Source organism: Schistocerca piceifrons, chromosome 1 (genome assembly GCF_021461385.2).
Source record: "Schistocerca piceifrons isolate TAMUIC-IGC-003096 chromosome 1, iqSchPice1.1, whole genome shotgun sequence".
In the NCBI taxonomy this organism is placed as follows: Eukaryota; Metazoa; Arthropoda; class Insecta; order Orthoptera; family Acrididae; genus Schistocerca; species Schistocerca piceifrons.
In genome coordinates, this window is record NC_060138.1 from 523,760,567 (window position 1) to 523,779,193 (window position 18,627).

General features: G+C 44.5%; 1 protein-coding gene across 1 annotated transcript in view; it reads left to right on the forward strand.

The window, feature by feature from the left end:
- The window catches only part of LOC124790533 (prolow-density lipoprotein receptor-related protein 1-like), a 219,975-nt gene that overhangs the window by 172,251 nt on the left and 29,097 nt on the right, over positions 1-18,627 (forward strand). The gene's annotated exons all lie outside the window — the stretch shown is intronic.

Below are 18,627 nucleotides of genomic sequence, written 5' to 3' on the forward strand. Positions count from 1 at the left end.
CGCTTGAATTCCAAATGGTTCAAATGGCTCTGAGCACTATGGGACTCACCATCTGAGGTCATCAGTCCCCTAGAACTTACAACTACTTAAACCTAACCAACCAAAGGACGTCACACACGTCCATGCCCGAGGCAGGATTCGAACCTGCGACCGTGGCGTTCGCGCGGTTCCAGACTGAAGCGCCTAGAACCGCTCGGTCACAACGGCCGGCTATTGAATTCCCTAACGATTTCCGAACTGGAATGATCCAAGCGTCTAGCTGCAACGACCATTCCGCGTTCAAGTGTGAGTACCTACATCTACATTTATACTCCGCAAGCCACCCAACGGTGTGTGGCGGAGGGCACTTTACGTGCCACTGTAATTACCTCCCTTTCCGGTTCCAGTCGTGTATGGTTCGCGGGAAGAACGACTGCCGGAAAGCCTCCGTGCGCGCTCGAATCTCTCTAATTTTACATTCGTGACCTCCTCGGGAGGTATAATAAGTAGGGGGAAGCAATATATTCGATACCTCATCCAGAAACGCACCCTCTCGAAACCTGGGCAGCAAGCTACACCGCAATGCAGAGCGCCTCTCTTGTAGAGTCTGCCACTTGAGTTTGTTAAACATCTCCGTAACGCTATCACGCTTACCAAATAACCCTGTGACCAAACGCGCCGCTCTTCTTTGGATCTTCTCTATCTCCTCTGTCAACCCGACCTGGCACGGATCCTACACTGATGAGCAATACTCAAGCGTAGGCCGAACGAGTGTTTTGTAAGCCACCTCCTTTGTTGATGGACAACATTTTCTAAGGACTCTCCCAATGAATCTCAACCTGGTACCCACCTTACCAACAATTAATTTTATATGATCATTCCACTTCAAATCGTTCCGCACGCATACTCCCAGTTATTTTACAGAAGTAACTGCTATCAGTGTTTGTTCCGCTATCATATAATCATACAATAAAGGATCCTTCTTTCTATGTATTCGCAATACGTTCCATTTGTCTATCCCATGACATTTGCCACCTCAGTGTGTTTCACGGTGCGGTGTGCTAAAGTGATCTTTAAGAACGTCCAGCCCCCGAGAACCTATCCATCCAATATCAATGCAGCCGCTGTCGCCTCTAACCAGCAGACAAGGCCGGAGAGGCCACGTGGTGCTGTGGCAGCGGCAGCGGCGCGTGTTAGAATTCATTTGGTAGCGGAACGGCCGTAAATACGGACCAGCACGGCGCCAGCCGCGGTAACGATACACCGCGCCAGTCGCTATCGATCAAACTTTCGACTGTGCAGGAGCCACCGCTGTCAGCCAGCCGCGAATAACGCACTGTTAATTGAGTCGCCGGCGCCAGGCCTCGCCAGCTGCCATTTCCGTCGGCGACAATACTTAGTATTCAGCGTCACGAACGTGTCGTTATTTACATTGATCTCTCTGGCTGTGTTCCTCTTACCTGATGTTGCTGCTGACAGACTGCATGAGAAACTGTACAGTGAACGGAACGAGGTGTTACATACCTTCATTGATCACCTCCTTTTCAGTTATATTCTCAACTTTCCCAATTGCTTTACTCTTATTGCCATAGCTGAAAACTTGAGGACGACAGCAGAAGCAGAATGCCTTGACGTCTATTACTGATTCTGAACCAATGAACAATATTTCAGAATAATGTTCCTTTTTCTTCCAGTGATTACATGGTTACTTACTTGTGTATCTCGAAACTTACTTAGTAAATCGGCTAGTCACAACCCTACCAGTAAGACTAGATCAAACTGCTAAATTTGTAGAATAGAGAGGGGAATTTCCTTAGGTAGCATGCTTCGAAAATACGACTCATCTAATGAAAAGTGATGTGGAGGTCCAGCGCCATAGTAGTTTCTTCATGTTTATCTTAAATGGTCGGTCTCATGTTTCACAGCTACCGAGTAGCTGACTGAAGAACTAAGATAGAAATGTAGGATGTCGTATAGGAAACGGAACCCAGGCAAATTCCGGATATCGTCGCAGTTGGCCGAGTGATATTGCCAAAATATTGCAGACAGAATCGGCTAAGTGCCCATCGTAGGTCAGGCAAGCTATGAGACCAGACAATAATGCTGGCCAGACAAGTAAAGAACATCTCCAACAGTGCGTTGGGTAACGCGAAAAGGAGTTCACAGGCATCGCCCAGTTGGGGAAGAGAATGGGCTGGAAATACATGTGCATTCGTCCTAAATCGATCCCTTTCATTTTACAACCAACAAAGTCTGCCCATCTGGTTCGGTTGTCTGGGCTTGATTCTGCGCCGCGCTACCTTAGGCAACTCTGAGAAGCCTGCGTACAACTCGCACAGAAAAACGTGCCACCTGCACAGAAGCTCATTTTCGTTGTGTGCGTTGGGTGAATCCATTGTTCCGAAGGGGTGGCCACGTCCTCTGACTGTTACATGCCAAACTGCGCACTTCGAGTTCATGCTACCTCTCTACTACAAAGCATGCACTGCAGGCTTCCTCACCATAGCTGAAGGGAACGTCGTTCATAATGAGGCAACTGTGATTATGTGAAAATACGAGGGTTGGAACTTTAATAGTGGCACAAGATAGATACGCGTTTCAAAGTTGTACTGACCTTCAAAGTAGTCACCAGCATTGTATATAACACGTTGCCAGCGTTGTGGATGTCGTAGGATACCCTTAGCAGTGCCAGTTGTGTTAACAGTTCGAGCGGTGTGGTCTTGCCCGACGAATTTGTAGCAGTTGTGAAGCGAATGCCGTGAAGTGTTACCTTCAGTTTAGAAATCGGGTTGAAATCACGAGGGCTTAAGTCAGGGGAGTACATTAGGTGGTATGGCACTTAGCAGCCCCATCAGTCAACCAAATCAGTAACAGCTTGCACTGTACGGGCTTGAGCATTGTCCTGCAAAATGGCCAGGTCCTGCAGAAAGTGTCATCAATTCTGTCTCTACGCTGTTCATATTTGGAACATAACCTACGACCAGCTCAGAGACAGAAGTGATGACACATTCTGCAGAACCTGACCATCATTTTGCAGGACAGTGCTCAAGCACGTACAGTGCAAGCTGTTGCTGATATGTTTGACTGATAGGGCTGCTAAGTGCTATATCACCTACTGCACTCCCCTGACTTAAGCCCTCGTAAGTTCAACTCAGATTTTTATAATGAAGGGCCGGTCGATGTGGCCGAGCGGTTTTAGGCGCTTCAGTCTGGAACCGCGCGACCGCTACGGTCGCAGGTTCGAATCCCGCCTCGGGCGTGGATGTGTGTGATGTCCTTAGGTTAGTTAGGTTTAAGTTGTTCTAAGTTCTAGGGGACTGATGACCTCAAATGTTGAGTCCCATAGTGGTCAGAGTCATTTGAACCATTTTCTAAACTGGAGGAAACACTTCACGGCATTTACTTCAGAACTGCTACAAATTTGTTGAGCAATAGACGGCGCCGCTCGAACTGTGAACACAAGTGGCACTGCTAAGTGTATCCTACGACTTCCACATCGCTGGCAACGGGTTATACACAATGCTGGTGACTACTTCGAAGGTCAGTAAAACTTTGAAACACGTATCTATTTTGTACGAGCTGTGAATAAATAGTTGCCACTATTAAAGTACCAACCCTCGTACCTTTAATTTTATATTGGGAGAGGCAAATGAGAGGTTGCAGGAACTGCTAGTTGTTCCAGTCGCACAATAAACAGAATAAAGAAGGTGGTAAGCATAGCCACAAGTACTTTCCAAGGCTTCTGTACTTCAGGAAAGATTATGCAGCAGCAGCAGAAGAAGAAGCGTTCTGTAAAGCAGCATAGGTGGCCATCTGTGGCAGATGTGACGACAGAATGGGGTGCTGGTGCGTTCAGCGCACATCGTTGAACACGCGGCCCCACAGCAGACGACCCGTACGTGGTACCGTGTTGGTGCAAAGACATCTTCAGTTATCACAGAGGACAGGGGATTATCGAGACTGGGCCGTTGACCAATGGAAATAAGTCACCTGATTGGACGAATCACGTTTCTTGCTACCCCAAGTCGATGATTGTGTTGGGTTACGCCGTCATCCAGGGCGAACGGCTGCTCAAAATATGTTCCACGCCAAGGATGTTCGCCGGTGAAGGCAGTAGTATGGTATGGGGACATCTGCCTGGGATTCTATACGGCCTGTAGTCCATTACGAAGGCAATATGACAGCTGAGGACTACGTGACCAATGCTGCGGGCCGCCTACATCGTTTCATGCATGATGTCTCCCTGACGGCGATGGCATCTAGCAACAGATGCTCCGTGCTACAGAGGTTTGATAAGCGTTATAGCGAAGTCACGTTGACATCCTTGCTACCAAGTTCGCCTCATCGGAACCTGAGGAACGCATCTGGAACGTCATCGGGCGCAAGCTCTTGGCCTAAGAACCATCGGTCTGTGGCGTCGGGAACTGCGTGACCTGTGCGTAGGCATCTGGTGCCACATACTCCGGAATCATACAAAGGACTTGCCACATCCTTGCCACGAAGAAGCGCTACTGCATTGCGTTCCAAGTGTGGACCAACATGCTATTAAGCAGGTGTTGATAATGTATTGGCTCGCCAGGGGGTGAGATGTGCCATAAACAAACAAACCTGTCCCTTGGCGGCAAACTTATGTTTGCGATTTATATGCTAACCGTAGATCGGAACTCAATGACACCTCTCACTACACTAGCTCGCCGCGACAAAATGAGTTGCAGTCTTCTGAAACCAGTTTTCCGAAAGTTTATTGGAAGATAGAAGTGTTGCCTTTGTTTGATCGAAGGATTACGAAACTGAAATTAGATTTTGCCTGGGCAAAGTATTACAAAAGTTGTCAGTGTATCTTCATCGATTTTTAATTAAGGAATAGCACCATAATTAAAACACCGTCTTAGTTATCAAACCCGAGGAGTTTTGACCTCTTGTTTCGACTGAACTATGTCAATTGCTTGTAAAGGATTTCCTAAAAAAGTGTAAAAATTGAGTTGAACAGTGTTTCCTCGTGTCGGGGAGCTTAGAAGGATTACACCACCTCTGAATCCACGACGACACTTCGAATGCAGAATGCAAGACGATTCCCCCCCCCCCCCCCCCCGTTCATCAAGATATAAACGTGTAGACAAATACTAGGTGCATTTCGAAAACTTACAAATGATTACCTTATTACAGCTAACTGAAGGGGACAATAGACGTGGGGGAACACAGAAAATAAAATCAGTTAAAGACCTCGCTTCGCCAGATACACATTGCATTTTTACGTATAGCAGATCGTCCTCACTTCCATCTATTGCATTTGTTACACAGCACGTCTTAAAGCTGCTCACAATACGGATGGACTGGATATGCATGTGCAAGCAGTCTGGATCCATTCTGCAATTAGATATACTGAAGGCTTCATGAACTTCCCAGTAGGGGTCGGGTTTGACCACTTTGTAGTAACCGATTGTTGTGTAGCTGCTTCAGTTGTCTAAATGGCTTATTGGATGTTAAATTAGACAAGTTCTGTGTTTCATTTCAGGATTTCTCCCTTTCAACACCCCACGACTCTTTGGAAGAGCACCTGCTCGAGACTGTACGGAGCCAATCTATAACCAACTCATTCGTCCTCCATCCTTTTTCGTTGCAACGAAATGTGACATCAGGCGGCGGCTCTTCCTTCGCCGAGGTTCTACGATTGAGGATGACGTAGGTCGCACCTTTGTTCCATCGGCAAGCGCACACACCCGACTTCTCACTGACCGCAGTGCGAACCAATACACTTTTGGCGCCTTTCTCTGGAACTGTTGTACTGGATGGCACGTCGAAGTAAAAAGGAGTCTCGTCAGGGTTTCACAACTGCCATAAGGTGCAAGCATATTTCTTTCTCAGTCTTATAACATGTCGCCGATACTCGACCAACTTCGGCGCACTCAATGGTTGAAGGACACTGAGCAAGCTATGTTCAACGTCGCAGCACGAGTTCATTGCGTTGCATCATCTTGTGCTAATTCACGCCTTTTTTTTTAGGATTACATCGCCGCAAATTACCATTCAATCGTTACGTTTCTCGCTCGCTAATGCCAGTAAGTCCATTTTACTATTTTCGAAAGCCCACTCTCTGGATCACTGAAAGCTTTCCAGTACTATTTCACTTTTTTTTCGGACGTTCTTTGCCCTTTCATCCCCTCCGAACGCTGGTTTCTGTATCTCCATATTATTCGAAGGCGCTCAATTGTTTGTGGCTTCTGCATGTCGAACAACAAAGATCTTGAAATTTGCGTCTTAGTAATACTACGTCCTGTTGAAAAAATCGTTGGTGCTGAACCACGTTGTTCTACAATGCGATGCATTACAGTGGGATCTCCAAATAACAACTGATAAACATGCCGCAACAAACACTTCTGCTTTCGCTCAACAATGCTCAAATCGCTTGCGTACGTCCGAGATTAAAACAATAGGCCTCACAGAAAGTAGTCACAGACAGCTTAATTGGAGCTCATTGTTGTATTCGGTAAAGAAAAGAAACATATTACATGCCGCGAATGCAAGACGAATCCTTACTTCCGTGCACGAAATTTTGGGCAAAAGTTTCGTCTTGGATTCGGAGATATACGGTTGTTCATGGAAGCTATCCCCCACAAAACGTGTTATGTCACTGCGAATAAGAGGTGGTTCTTACTTCCGAAACACCAGTGGTGGTCCCACACGAAAGTCTACAATACCTCTGGAGGACTGGTCTCCTGCATACTCTCTCGACAAGGAGTTTCCGTTGCCGCATGCCTCGTTTCTTTCAAGAATTTTTAGAAGACCGAGTTTTCAAGGTACGTGTGGGTTGTGGACACCTTTATCCAGGAAAACGGTGTGCCTCAGGGTTTCGTCCTCTGTGCTATCACCGTTAACCCTGTTACGGCCTGTCTCCCGCCGTACATCTCCGGCTCCCTTTTCGTTGAAGATTTTGCGATGTATTCAGTTCTCCACAGATTTGTCTCCTCGGTTCAAATGGCTCTGAACACTATGGGACTTAACATCTGAGGTGATCAGTCCCCTAGAACTCAGAACTACTTAAACCTAACCAACCTAAGGACATCACACACATCCATGCTCGAGGCAGTATTCGAACTTGCGACCGTAGCGGTCGCGCGGTTCCAGACTGAAGCGCCTAGAACCGCTCGGCACTTGTCTCCTTGAGTGGCATCTTCAGCAATGTCTCGATCGTCTTTACTTATGGAGCATAGAAAATGGCTTTCGTTTCTCCACTGACTAAACCGTTTATATGAATTTCTGGCAGTGCAATTGGTTCCTTCGACTGTCTTCAAATCTTGTGCCTGTTGAAACTACGAAATTCCAGGGGCTCATGGTCGATAGGAAACTTTCTTGGACCTCCCACGTGTCTTACCTTGCCGCCCCCCTCAGTGTCCTACATGTCCTCAGTGGTGTTTCTGAGAACCTAATCGAACCATCCTCCTTCGTTTGTACTGGTCCGCTGTCCGTTCAAAACTAGGCTATGGGTGTTTCGTTTATGCATTTGCACGTCCGTTCCTCTTACTCATCTCAATACTATCCACCATCGTAGCATCCGTTTGGCGCCTGGCGCCTTTTACACTAGCCCGGTTGAGAATCTATATGCAGAAGCTACCCAACTACCGCTGTCCTACCAACGTGATGTTCTCCTCAGCGGGTACGCATGCCTGGCCGCACAACCTATGCCCTCTTCTTCGATAATTCCTTTGATCGTCAGTATGGGGCGCGTCCCTCTTCTCTGTTACCTCCTGGAGCTCGCTTTCGGATCTTGCTCCAGCAGCTTAACTTCACGCTACCTGCCGCTTTCCCTATGGGTGTGAATCCCTCATCACCTTGGCTTCGTGCGGCGGCCCATGTTCGCCTTCATTCTCTTCCTAAGGATACTACTCCAGCCTCGCTTCATCACCGCAAGTTTCACAACCTTCGCGATAGTACCTTTGTGCAGACTGATAACTCTGACTGACCGCGATGTCGAGTGAGCTTCCGTCATTGGCACCGACGAGTTTTGCTATCGTCTTCCGGAATACTGCTCAGTATTTACAACAGAGCTCTTCGCCCTGTATCAGGCCATGCAGTGCATCCGGCGACACAGGCTTTTATTGAGTCATCTGCTCCGACCCTGTCAATGCCCTTCAGAGCCTCTGTGTGCTGCACACCGTCCGTTCCTTAGTGCAACGGGTGCAGGAAAGCTGTCCCTTGCTCACTCTTGATGGAGTCACTGTGATGTTTATGTGGGTCCCTGGTCACGTCGGTCTGACGCTGCTACTAAGGCTGCGTTCCTCGTCCCTCGCTCGCTGGTTCTTACATCCCCTCTTATGTTCTGTGTGTTGCCGTCTGTCAGGAGGTGGTGTCGCTTTGGCGGCATCACTTGCCCTCCCTTCACAGGAACAAGCTCCGTGGGATTAAGCCTCTCCTAGCGGCTTGGACGACGTCTTCTCGGTCCTCTCGCTGTGAGGAAATCGTTTTGGCTAGGTTTCAGATTAGGCACTTTCTTTTTAGCCATCGCCTTTTGTTAAGTCGTGCTCCCCCATCATTTTGTGCTCGTTGCTCCCAACCACTGACGCTTCGCCATTTCTTGACGGAATGCCCTTTTTAACCACTTACGTTGTCGTTTATGTTTGCCGTCTGAGTTATTGGCCCTTTCAGCGAACGACTCGCAGGCTGTCGACCGCGTTTTATTTTTTATCCGTCGTAGCATTATGGCGAAGGACATTCAATCTTTAGTTCAGGACCTCCGTTTCTCTGTTACGTATTTTATGGACCTTTCTCAAAGTCCCTGTTTTTAGCTGTCTTTACTTCCATCGATTGGGCTTAACGTGTAGTCGTTTTTAACTTTTTTTTTATATTCGTGTTATACGGATCTGACATGGGCGCGTATGACCCTAGTTGCTTTTGCGCCCCACAACAAACCAAACCAAACAAACCGATCTTGTTATTTGTTGGTGAGCTTTATAAATTAGAATGTTATGAGCCCCTCATAGGTTAGCTGCAGTAAAGGCGCTATAAACAGTCCACTGGGCAAGTACCGACAATGTTAAAGGTATAACACTGCGTGTCGATTGTTGCCTGTTTCATACTCCTGCCACATTCGGCGACCAAACTGTTTTGTGGTCAAACGTTGTTGGCTTTACTACGTGTGCAAATGACATTTCATGTCTGTTTTCTTCCACTCACAGCGTCGTATTAGAATAGCCTTATTAAATGTTCCTTGCTAGAAATAAGTGCCGCACTTGAAGCTAACCGTCTCTACAATGGGCATTCACGAATCCGTGTAACTCCAGTGTCAAAATTTATAGCGCGGCAGCTGATCGGTACGAGTCGCGCATACCTTTAGGTTCTCAGCACTGGAAAACAAACTTCCCCTACTCAAATCCTCTAACCTCGGAGTGACCACGCTACTTCATAGAGATGGGCCAAACGGTTATTTCGGAGTATCTGCTGTCGTGTTTTCTTTTTACACCATCTGCTTTAATAGTTACTTATAACAGTTACTTCTTCTAACGAAATCGCCCAGAGGAGGTACAGGGTGACACAGAATAACGGGAATGTTTGAAATGAGTAGTGGCAGCCATAGGCAGGTGGCAGCACTGCGGGTTCGTGACAGCGCGTAAACAGTCCGCTATTTCAGTAATCATGGATCAGTGGAACGGTTAACAGCGTGCGTTAGCCATAAAAGTGTTTTATAAAAACAGTCATAGCTTGGTAGCGGTGCAGAGGGAATTTCGACGTTTTCATAATTTAGAACGTCATGATGTAGTTGCATCGAAACGCGATAAAATGATGGATTAGGTTAGTGTTGTTTAACGTCCCGTCGACAACGAGGTCATTAGAGACGGAGCGCTAGCTCGGGTTAGGGAAGGATGGGGAAGGAAATCGGCCGTGCCCTTTGAAAGGAACCATCCCGGCATTTGCCTGAAACGATTTAGGGAAATCACGGAAAACCTAAATCAGGATGGCTGGAGACGGGATTGAACCGTCGTCCTCCCGAATGCGAGTCCAGTGTGCTAACCACTGCGCCACCTCGCTCGGTATAAAATGTTGGATTAATAACTTCGAAGAGACTGCATTTGCCATAAAGAAGAAACCAACAGGACGACCAAGAAGTGTGCGTTCCCCAGCGAACATCGATGTTGTATGCGCGTCTGTCTTACGGAGCCCAAGGCGTTCAGTTCCTAAGCAAGCAGCAGTGGTTGGAACGTCCAGGGAGTGTGTTCGCAGAATTATTCATCTTGAGTTAAAATTTCATCCTTACAAATTACTATTGGTGCAACAATTGAAGGACAACGATTACCGGTTACGATTTAGGATGCTGTCAACAAATGATAATAATTAACAATGACTATGAATTTCTAAACAAATTTTTGATGTCAGATGAGGCAAATTTTCGTCTCACAGGCTATGTGAATAGACATGACTACCGTTACTGGGCAAACACAAATCCTAATGACGTTCATGAGCGCCCTTTACAAGCAAACAAGCAAGTAAAGTGACAGCATGGTGTGGTGTTTCATCACATGGAATTATCGGACCGTATTTTTGCGCAAATGAACAGGGAAACATCGTAACTGTCAATGCCGATCGTTACGTGGAGATGTTACGAACTTTCGTTAGACCTGCATTGAACAAGTTTCCAAACGTTCAAGAAGCCTGGTTTCAACAGAACGGAGCGACATCAGACACTGCATGGCAATCAATGGTATATGTGCGAGAATTGTTCGTCAACTGTGTGATCTCACGATTCGGTAACATTCCCTGGCCCCCTGGATCGCCGGATTTATCAGTTTCTGATTTTTTTCTTGTGTGGCTACCTCGAGAGCAAAGGCTACACTACTCGACCAAGAACTCCAGATGAGTTAAAACAGAGAATTTGGGATGCAATTCACAGCATCCCAGCTGAGATGTTGCAGCGGTTAATGTGGAATCTGATCAGCAGATTTCACGAATGTATTCGTACAGAAGGACGCCATCTAAAGTAAGTAATTTTTAAAAAAAATGATAAATTCCATCAATGTTTCGTAAATGGCAAAGTTGTAAGGTTTCAATTAGGCCTACTATGAATGCAATTGGATTGTGGAAATGTTCCCGTTTTTCTGTCACCCTCTACAGGCAAATAACTACGTAAGTGGAATCCATCAATGAAGATCATTATAATTAAATTTGTGGATAATGCGACCTGGTTAGAATTTAGATTGAATCTTCTCATAACATTAGCTAATTAACTGTCCATTACATTTCAGCTTATTTTGGAACAGTTATCTGTGTTCATTGTTACATGTATATAGGTTACCCGGTCGCTATTACCTGTAATAATACCCCCTAACTCGCAGAGATAAAGAACTGCGAGCGAAAAGTAACCGCTACTCATTTATTGATGGTTATTTCCATAGTCCCACGAATTCCATATGGTCACGCTCAAATAATGCGAATGCATAGTAAGGTCTTCGGAAACTATTAAAACTGAAATGTTAAAGAAGTGCTTTTGCAAGTATGAACTAATGTGTGAGCTGAATATTTTAGGCAAAATTCCAAGCTTTATTTCTGGTGTTACTTACTTACTGCAATAAGTGTAGGGCCATGAAATACGATGCAAAAGTAAACATAACATGATAGGTTTGTTTACTGCCATGCAAGATATTTCATTTGAGAAAGTTGAAGGCATAGTAATACAGTTTTATGCGATAATTGAAATACTGCTCTAGTTCTGCAAAATTTCTTCAGTTATTGACAGTATCTTAATCTTTTAGGTCGAGAATAACGAATCGTATTTCTCCAAGCCTTCGGAGTTTAGTATTATTTATAACACGTTTTTAAAACTGACTAAAAAGTATAAAACAATAACTCCTAGACCTTAAAATTTCTTGTAAATTTTTAATAGGTTATGACAAAAACGTGGGGCAAATTTAATAGATAACTGATGCATGAATAGTTCGCCTAAGTGCAACAACAATTTTTATTTTATAGCATTGTAAATGGTATCAAGTGTTGCGTGATTTTTCTCAACGAGAGGTACTCACTACGCTCCTTACTATAATATGCTGTATGTGCCCCACATTTTTCATTTTAATTTTACAAGCGTTGTCATAGTTATTGAAGATTCACAAGCGCGGATTTTCAGGACTATCAGTAAGAACATATTACATTAACAAGTCTTTTTATTTAAATATTTTCTGTTTTTTAGTCTTGTGTGTATGAAATTTTTCATTAGATTTAAAACATTTTGATGACATTACAGCAGAGGCATTTACTAAATTACAGTTTAGTAGAATCAGACAGTATATTGACTCCTGCCACATACACAATTTATCGCGAAAAGATTGAAGGTAAAATTTATAGCTATTCGAGGTCATACGGAGGTTTACCAGCAATCGTTCTTACTGCGAAACATTCGCGACTGGAACAGGAAAAGGGATAAATGGTAGTTGTACACAAACTACCCTACGCCACCTCTAACCTATGTTGAAAGTTTGAAGTCTGTTCCCATAGAAGTATGAAAATACTTGTTTAACTCCTACAAATGGAAATTTCATAGTCTACTTCGACCAACTGCAGTCCACAACACGGTTATCAACTTCCAGGTTACCTATAATAGTAGCCGTAACTCGCAGAGATAAAGAACTGCGAGCGAGAAGAAACTGCTACCCATCTACTGATGGTTATTGAAATTGAGACTTGGATAAACAGGTGACGCACAGCGTGACAGTTATTTCCATGAGCTGTAGAATACCTTACAGATGGTCAGTCCCTGTGCTCTGCTCTCCTCTGCTCATTTATGGATGGTCGGCTCAGATGATGCGAATGCATAGTAATGTCTTCGGTAAACTGCCAGTATCATATGAGTGGTTATTGCAGTAACCGCTACATCTCAGTAACAGATATTTCTATCAGTCACGTTATTTCTTGCCATCTCTACTACTTCTTCCTCTGCCTCTGAGGTAAGCGAAATTCACCAATCAATTAAACATCTTAAAATACTGTTGCGTCTGTAAGTATTTTTGTATGTCAACGAGAAGTTCTTAGCGTCAGTTGATGTTTTTAGATTGGGTTGTTAGTTGCTAGATGAATCTTCTTTCTAATATAAACTGAAGTTCCCTGCTCGCTTCTGTATTTATGCACAGGCTAAAGTGAAGAACAACTGTTGGGATATTGATCCGGTTTTTACGAATACGTAACTGTTCACGAGAAAGGCTCGTGTATACACCCGCCGGAACTGAAGACAGCAGCGAAGCTTGGGCAGAATCCGAGTCGGGCCTGGTGGTGCAGCGTGTGTCTGAAAACCGGAAGGTCGCGGAATGAATAGCAAGAAACGAAGCATGGTCCAGTTCCCACGTTAAACTATGGCTCACCCTTTTCGCGTTGGATAACTGGCAAAAAAGATTCAAGCCGACGAAGTGAACTTGTGGAGTCCAATTGAAAGACTTGCACCACACCAGAACTTTGGGCCACAGGAAGTATTATTACTACCAAAATAATATATACAGGGTGGTCCATTGATCGTGACCGGGCCAAATATCTCACGAAATAAGCGTCAAACGAAAAGACTACAAAGAACGAAATTTGTCTAGTTTGAAGGGGAAACCAGATGGCGCTATGGTTAACCCGCTAGATGGCGCTGCCATAGCCAAACGGATATCAACTGCGTTTTTTAAAATAGGAACCCCCATTTTTTATTACATGTTCGTGTAGTACTTAAAGAAATATGAATGTTTTAGTTGGACTCCTTTCTTCGCTTTGTGATTGATGGCGCTGTAATAGTCACAATCGTATAAGTACGTGGTATCACTTAACATTCCGCCAGTGCGTACAGTATTTGCTTCGTGATACATTACCCGTGTTAAAGTGGATCGTTTACCAATTGCGAAAAGGTCGATATCGTGTTGATGTGTGGCTATTGTGATCAAAATGCCCAACGTGTATCCTGGACGACATCATCCAAGTGTTTGACCTATGTCAGCGCCATCTAGCGGACCAGCCAAAGCGCCATCTGGTTTCCCCCTTCAAGCTAGACGAGTTTCGTTCTTTGTAGTTTTTTCGTTTGATGCTTGTTTCGTGAGATATTTGGCACGGTCACTATCAATGGACCACCCTGTATATATTACTCTACGGAGTGCCTTGTAAGGAAACTTCAGCTTACGCTGGGCAAGCCATGCGGCTATTCGTGCAAAGTTGGGACGGGTCGCTAGTAGTACTTGTAAAATGTTTCTGAGAACCGTGGGCCGCACGAACACTTCATTCGGACGCAGGTTGACGACCGCTGCTCTAGACGCAGACAGACGGGGGTCCACAAATTCCGTCCCAGGAGTGTGTGTTGGGGTCAGGAAGGAGAGTCGGGCGCAATCTGCCAATAACGCTGCCAAAACCCACACAACAATGCCATCGCTATAGAAAAACATAAGAAGACGGAGGAGGAGGAGGAGAAGGAGAAGATGATGATATTCATTGATAGGTCGTCGTCGATGGTGACTGTACATGAGGTAGTCAGCCTCGGACAGCTTCTTGTTGTGTCCCTTCATCAGATTGTAGCAGGGTCATTTGTCGGCGCATTTTATCGCTGTGGCATGCCGTTTGGGCTGCACTTACGGACAACAAGCTTCGGGCCTTGAAACCTCTTCCAGCGGCTTGGACGTCCTCCTCACGCCCGTCTCGGCGGGAGGAGGTAGTTTTGGCCCGGTTACGAATTGGACACTGCCGGTTCAGCTATCGCCATCTGCTGACGGCTGCGCCGGCGCCGTTCTGCCCATGTGGGCACTTGCTGACGGTCCGCCACATTTTAACGTCCTGTCCGGATTTTACTACACTGCGTCTTGATTGTGGCCTGCCATGTACTCTCGATGCCATTTTAGCGGATGACCCAGGAGCAGCTGCTCGCGTTCTTCGTTTTATCAAATTGACCAACCTGTCTAAGGACATTTGATTATGCTGTTTTTTTAATCCTATGCCTGTCGATCTTTTATCGTGTTTTCCCTTTTAGTTGCTGTTTTAAACTTGTGCCTCGCGGTGCATTCCTAACGTAGTCTGGGCGCTAATGCCCGTTGAAGTTGTGCGCCCTAAAACCACAAAAAAAAGAGGTAGTCGTAAAGTTTTAATTATCACCTCGAAAAAAATTAGCTGGATGACCAATGCTTTGCTTGTTTATGGTCCTGGTACAGATTCGAATCAACGAACCACAGCACCGCAGCACGTTGCTGGAGGAGGTGGGCTGCACAGTTTTTGGTTTGGCCCCTGCAGTGGTGTGCTACGGTACTTGCCCCGTGGATTTCAATATGTTAGCAGGAATGCGGACATCTCTACTTCTCGTATACCGTGCCACAACGACATTCTGTCGGTTAATCTCAAATTATTTCTTGCTTTCATTTCAGTCTTTAAAATAATCGATTTTTTTGTTTAACGTTAGAGCTTGGGGACAGTTGGTCATGACGTTAACACATTCCGTGAACCGGTGACTGTTAGAAGACGGCGGTCGAGTGGCCAATCATATGCAAAGTTAATAGAATGACGGGGGTGGAGCAGGAGGCCCAACTCTCTTCAAGTGGTATCAAATACGACCAAGTGTACCTTAAACTATAGTTCACATGGGAACAGGGTGCTGTGAATGTCGTTTAACAACCCTACTCCGGCGCAGCAATACTTTACCCTTTCACCTCGATTCAGCGACAGCAGAAAACGGCGTGCTGTGGGCGAGGGGCGGTGCGCTGCTGCAGCTATAATGTTCTGACGCGTCCACGAAAATTTGCAAACTACGCGGTCAGGTGCTCTGATTATTAGAACGCGGGAAAGTTCCCTATTAGAATCCTGAATTCCCGGTGGATTTCAGTGTGTGAGGTGCATCCGTTCGATCTAGGTTTTAGCCAAAAATAGAAAACTGTGTTCGGTTTAATAGTATGGTGCGTGAGCCTTTATTATAGTAAAAGAGGTAGACATAATTTTGCATGGGGTAGTTACGGTGAATTTTTCTGCGAACAACTGATACGAATTTCGTCAGCATTCACCTGTCAAACCTCGCATTCCCTCGCGCCATGTTCCCATTGTCGCTGGCGCAAAGACGTGTCACTTCAATCGGTAAAATCGTTAAGACTCTTTAAAGAAATGCTAACGGAGTTTTTGGCAGTTGGATACGAATTCGATTTCTCGGAAAGCCGATTTATTTCGATTTCATTTAATTCAAAACATGATCTACATATTTGTTTTACTTCCTGTCGCGGGATGCGGATTCTTGAGCTCTGGAATCTGGCAAAAACTGTTTTCAGACGACTTTATTCTATCTCGAGATATTGCAAGAAATTTACTAGGTGTCTTAAGACCCATAGCGACCGATAGACAACTTATTGACTCGTGATATAACAAGGTCAAGCAACCACCGTGTTTTTTTTTTTATGAAGATATGAGTAACTTCCGTACAAATGAAGTTTCGTTTTAAGGCTGACTGTTTGGGAAAGTAATTTATTTGAAGTTAATACAAGTGAAATTTGATCGGTTGTTACATTTGTTAGTTTGCATTTGCCTAACAAGTATTTTGGCTTATAGTTACAACACCAGTAACCTCAATCATGGTTCTTTAAAGAATCGAACTCCCATGTATTAAATAGCTTTAAATCTTTGATTACGTTATAAATGAGTTTACTATGTTAATTATTTAACGTTAAGCATGTGAAACTCGTACGGTTGAAGATGCGCATCCCAAATGGAAATCAAGTCCCAATGCTTCTTGACAGAACTTAGGGAAACGATGCGGGAGACCCGCGCCGCCGTACTAGGCAAGGTCCTAATGGAGGTGGTTTGCCGTTGCCTTCCTCCGACCGTAAAGGGGATAAACGATGATGAAGACGACACACAACACCCACTCAGTCATCTCGGGGCAGGTGAAAATACCTGACCCCTCGGGGAATCGAACGTGGGACTCCGTGCTCGGAAAGCGAGAACGCTACCATGAGACAACGAGCGGTGGACATTCACCTAAAGACTAACGACAAAGTCAAACCAAAACCGTATGACTCTTTACTGAGTGATAAATTATTTCCCTTTAATTATTTGGTGGGGGTGTGAGCAAGAAAGAGTTTCGAAAATGTCTGAATGATAAGGTCAGTTGAGAATCGGTAAGTGCTCTCATCCTGAATTACTCGGTGAATATAGTGTGAGTAATTTGCGCACAGTGAGTTACAGTGCCTCAAGTCAAACAGTTTCTAACTTTAGTACTTTGTGTGTTGAACCTTTAATGCAAGATTGTCGCGTATTGTGTAGATTACGGCAGCATTTTACATTTTTTAAATTCGGTCAATAATTCTATGAAATGCTGTCATTTTGTTTACTACAGCCATTTATAAATTGTGTTGTACTTGAATGACACTTGAATTTCAGTAATTTATTTTGTAGAATTATATAGTAAACGTTAAATGCTGTGTTATTGACTTCCAGTTCTAAAATAGCTCTAAAATTGTATATTTGTGAAGTAGATATCACAAATTTTCCCCTTGTAGGAAACGTGCCACCGTTTGAAACAACGGTACTGTTGTTGCTGTTGTCGTCTTCGTTTTCAGTCAGAAGATTGGTTTGGGACAGTTATCTACGCTACTATATCTTGGGCAAGCCTCAGCATCTCCGGAAAACTGTTGCAAGCTACATCAATTTGAACCTGTTTACTGTATACCTCCATTGGTCTCCCTCTACAGTTTTTACCCTCTAAATTTCCCTCTAGCACAAAATTCGTGATTCATCACCCCCCCAGGATGTATACTAACAACCGACATCTTCATACAGACAAGTTGTGCCATAAATTCCTTTTTTCCACATTCGGATGAGTACGTCCTCATTAGTTACTCAACCTGCCAATCTAATTTTCAACATTCCTGTGCAGCGCCACATTTCAAAAGTTTCTAGTCTCTTCTCTTCTTGCCCGAACTGCTTGTCGCCCACTTTTCCCTTCGCTACAGGATTAAACTCCAGATAAATATCTTAAATAAATAAATAAATAAATGAAAAAGACCCATCACTGTAATTGATGTTAGATGTCAACAAATTCCTCTTTTTCAAAAAGGCGTTTCTTGCTATTGCCAGTCAGCATTGTATATCCTCTCTAGCTCGACGATCAGTTATTTTGATGCTCCGATAGCGAAACTCTTCTACACTTTCTCCCATTTCCTAATCTAATTCCATGAGCATCACTTGATTTACTCGTAACTGGACTACATTACACTATTATAGTTTTACTTCTGTTGATGTTCGTATTACAACCTCTTTCCAATACACTATCCATTCAATACATGTGTGACATAGCTTCAATCGTTGGGGGGGCGATCTGAAAGTGATACTATTCTTGAAGAGTCATGTTTACCAAGATCACTAGTTATTCTTTTTATTACTACTATCGGTTTCAACAAAGCTACGCTGTCACCATCGGATCTTGTAACGCTATTAGATGTACATGCTTTTTACAGCACTGAAAGTCACATAATGATGTGCGTCAATCTGTAATGAAAAGTGACAGGGAAGACCAGCGTGTCACAAATAAAATACTACACAATTTAAAACATGCCTTGCTGTAATTGTATAATATTTTACTCGTGACATGCTGGTCTTCCCTGCCACTTTATACTACAAATTGACGCAACCTCACTATGAGACTTTCAGTGCTGTAAAAAGCATGTACATCTAATAATG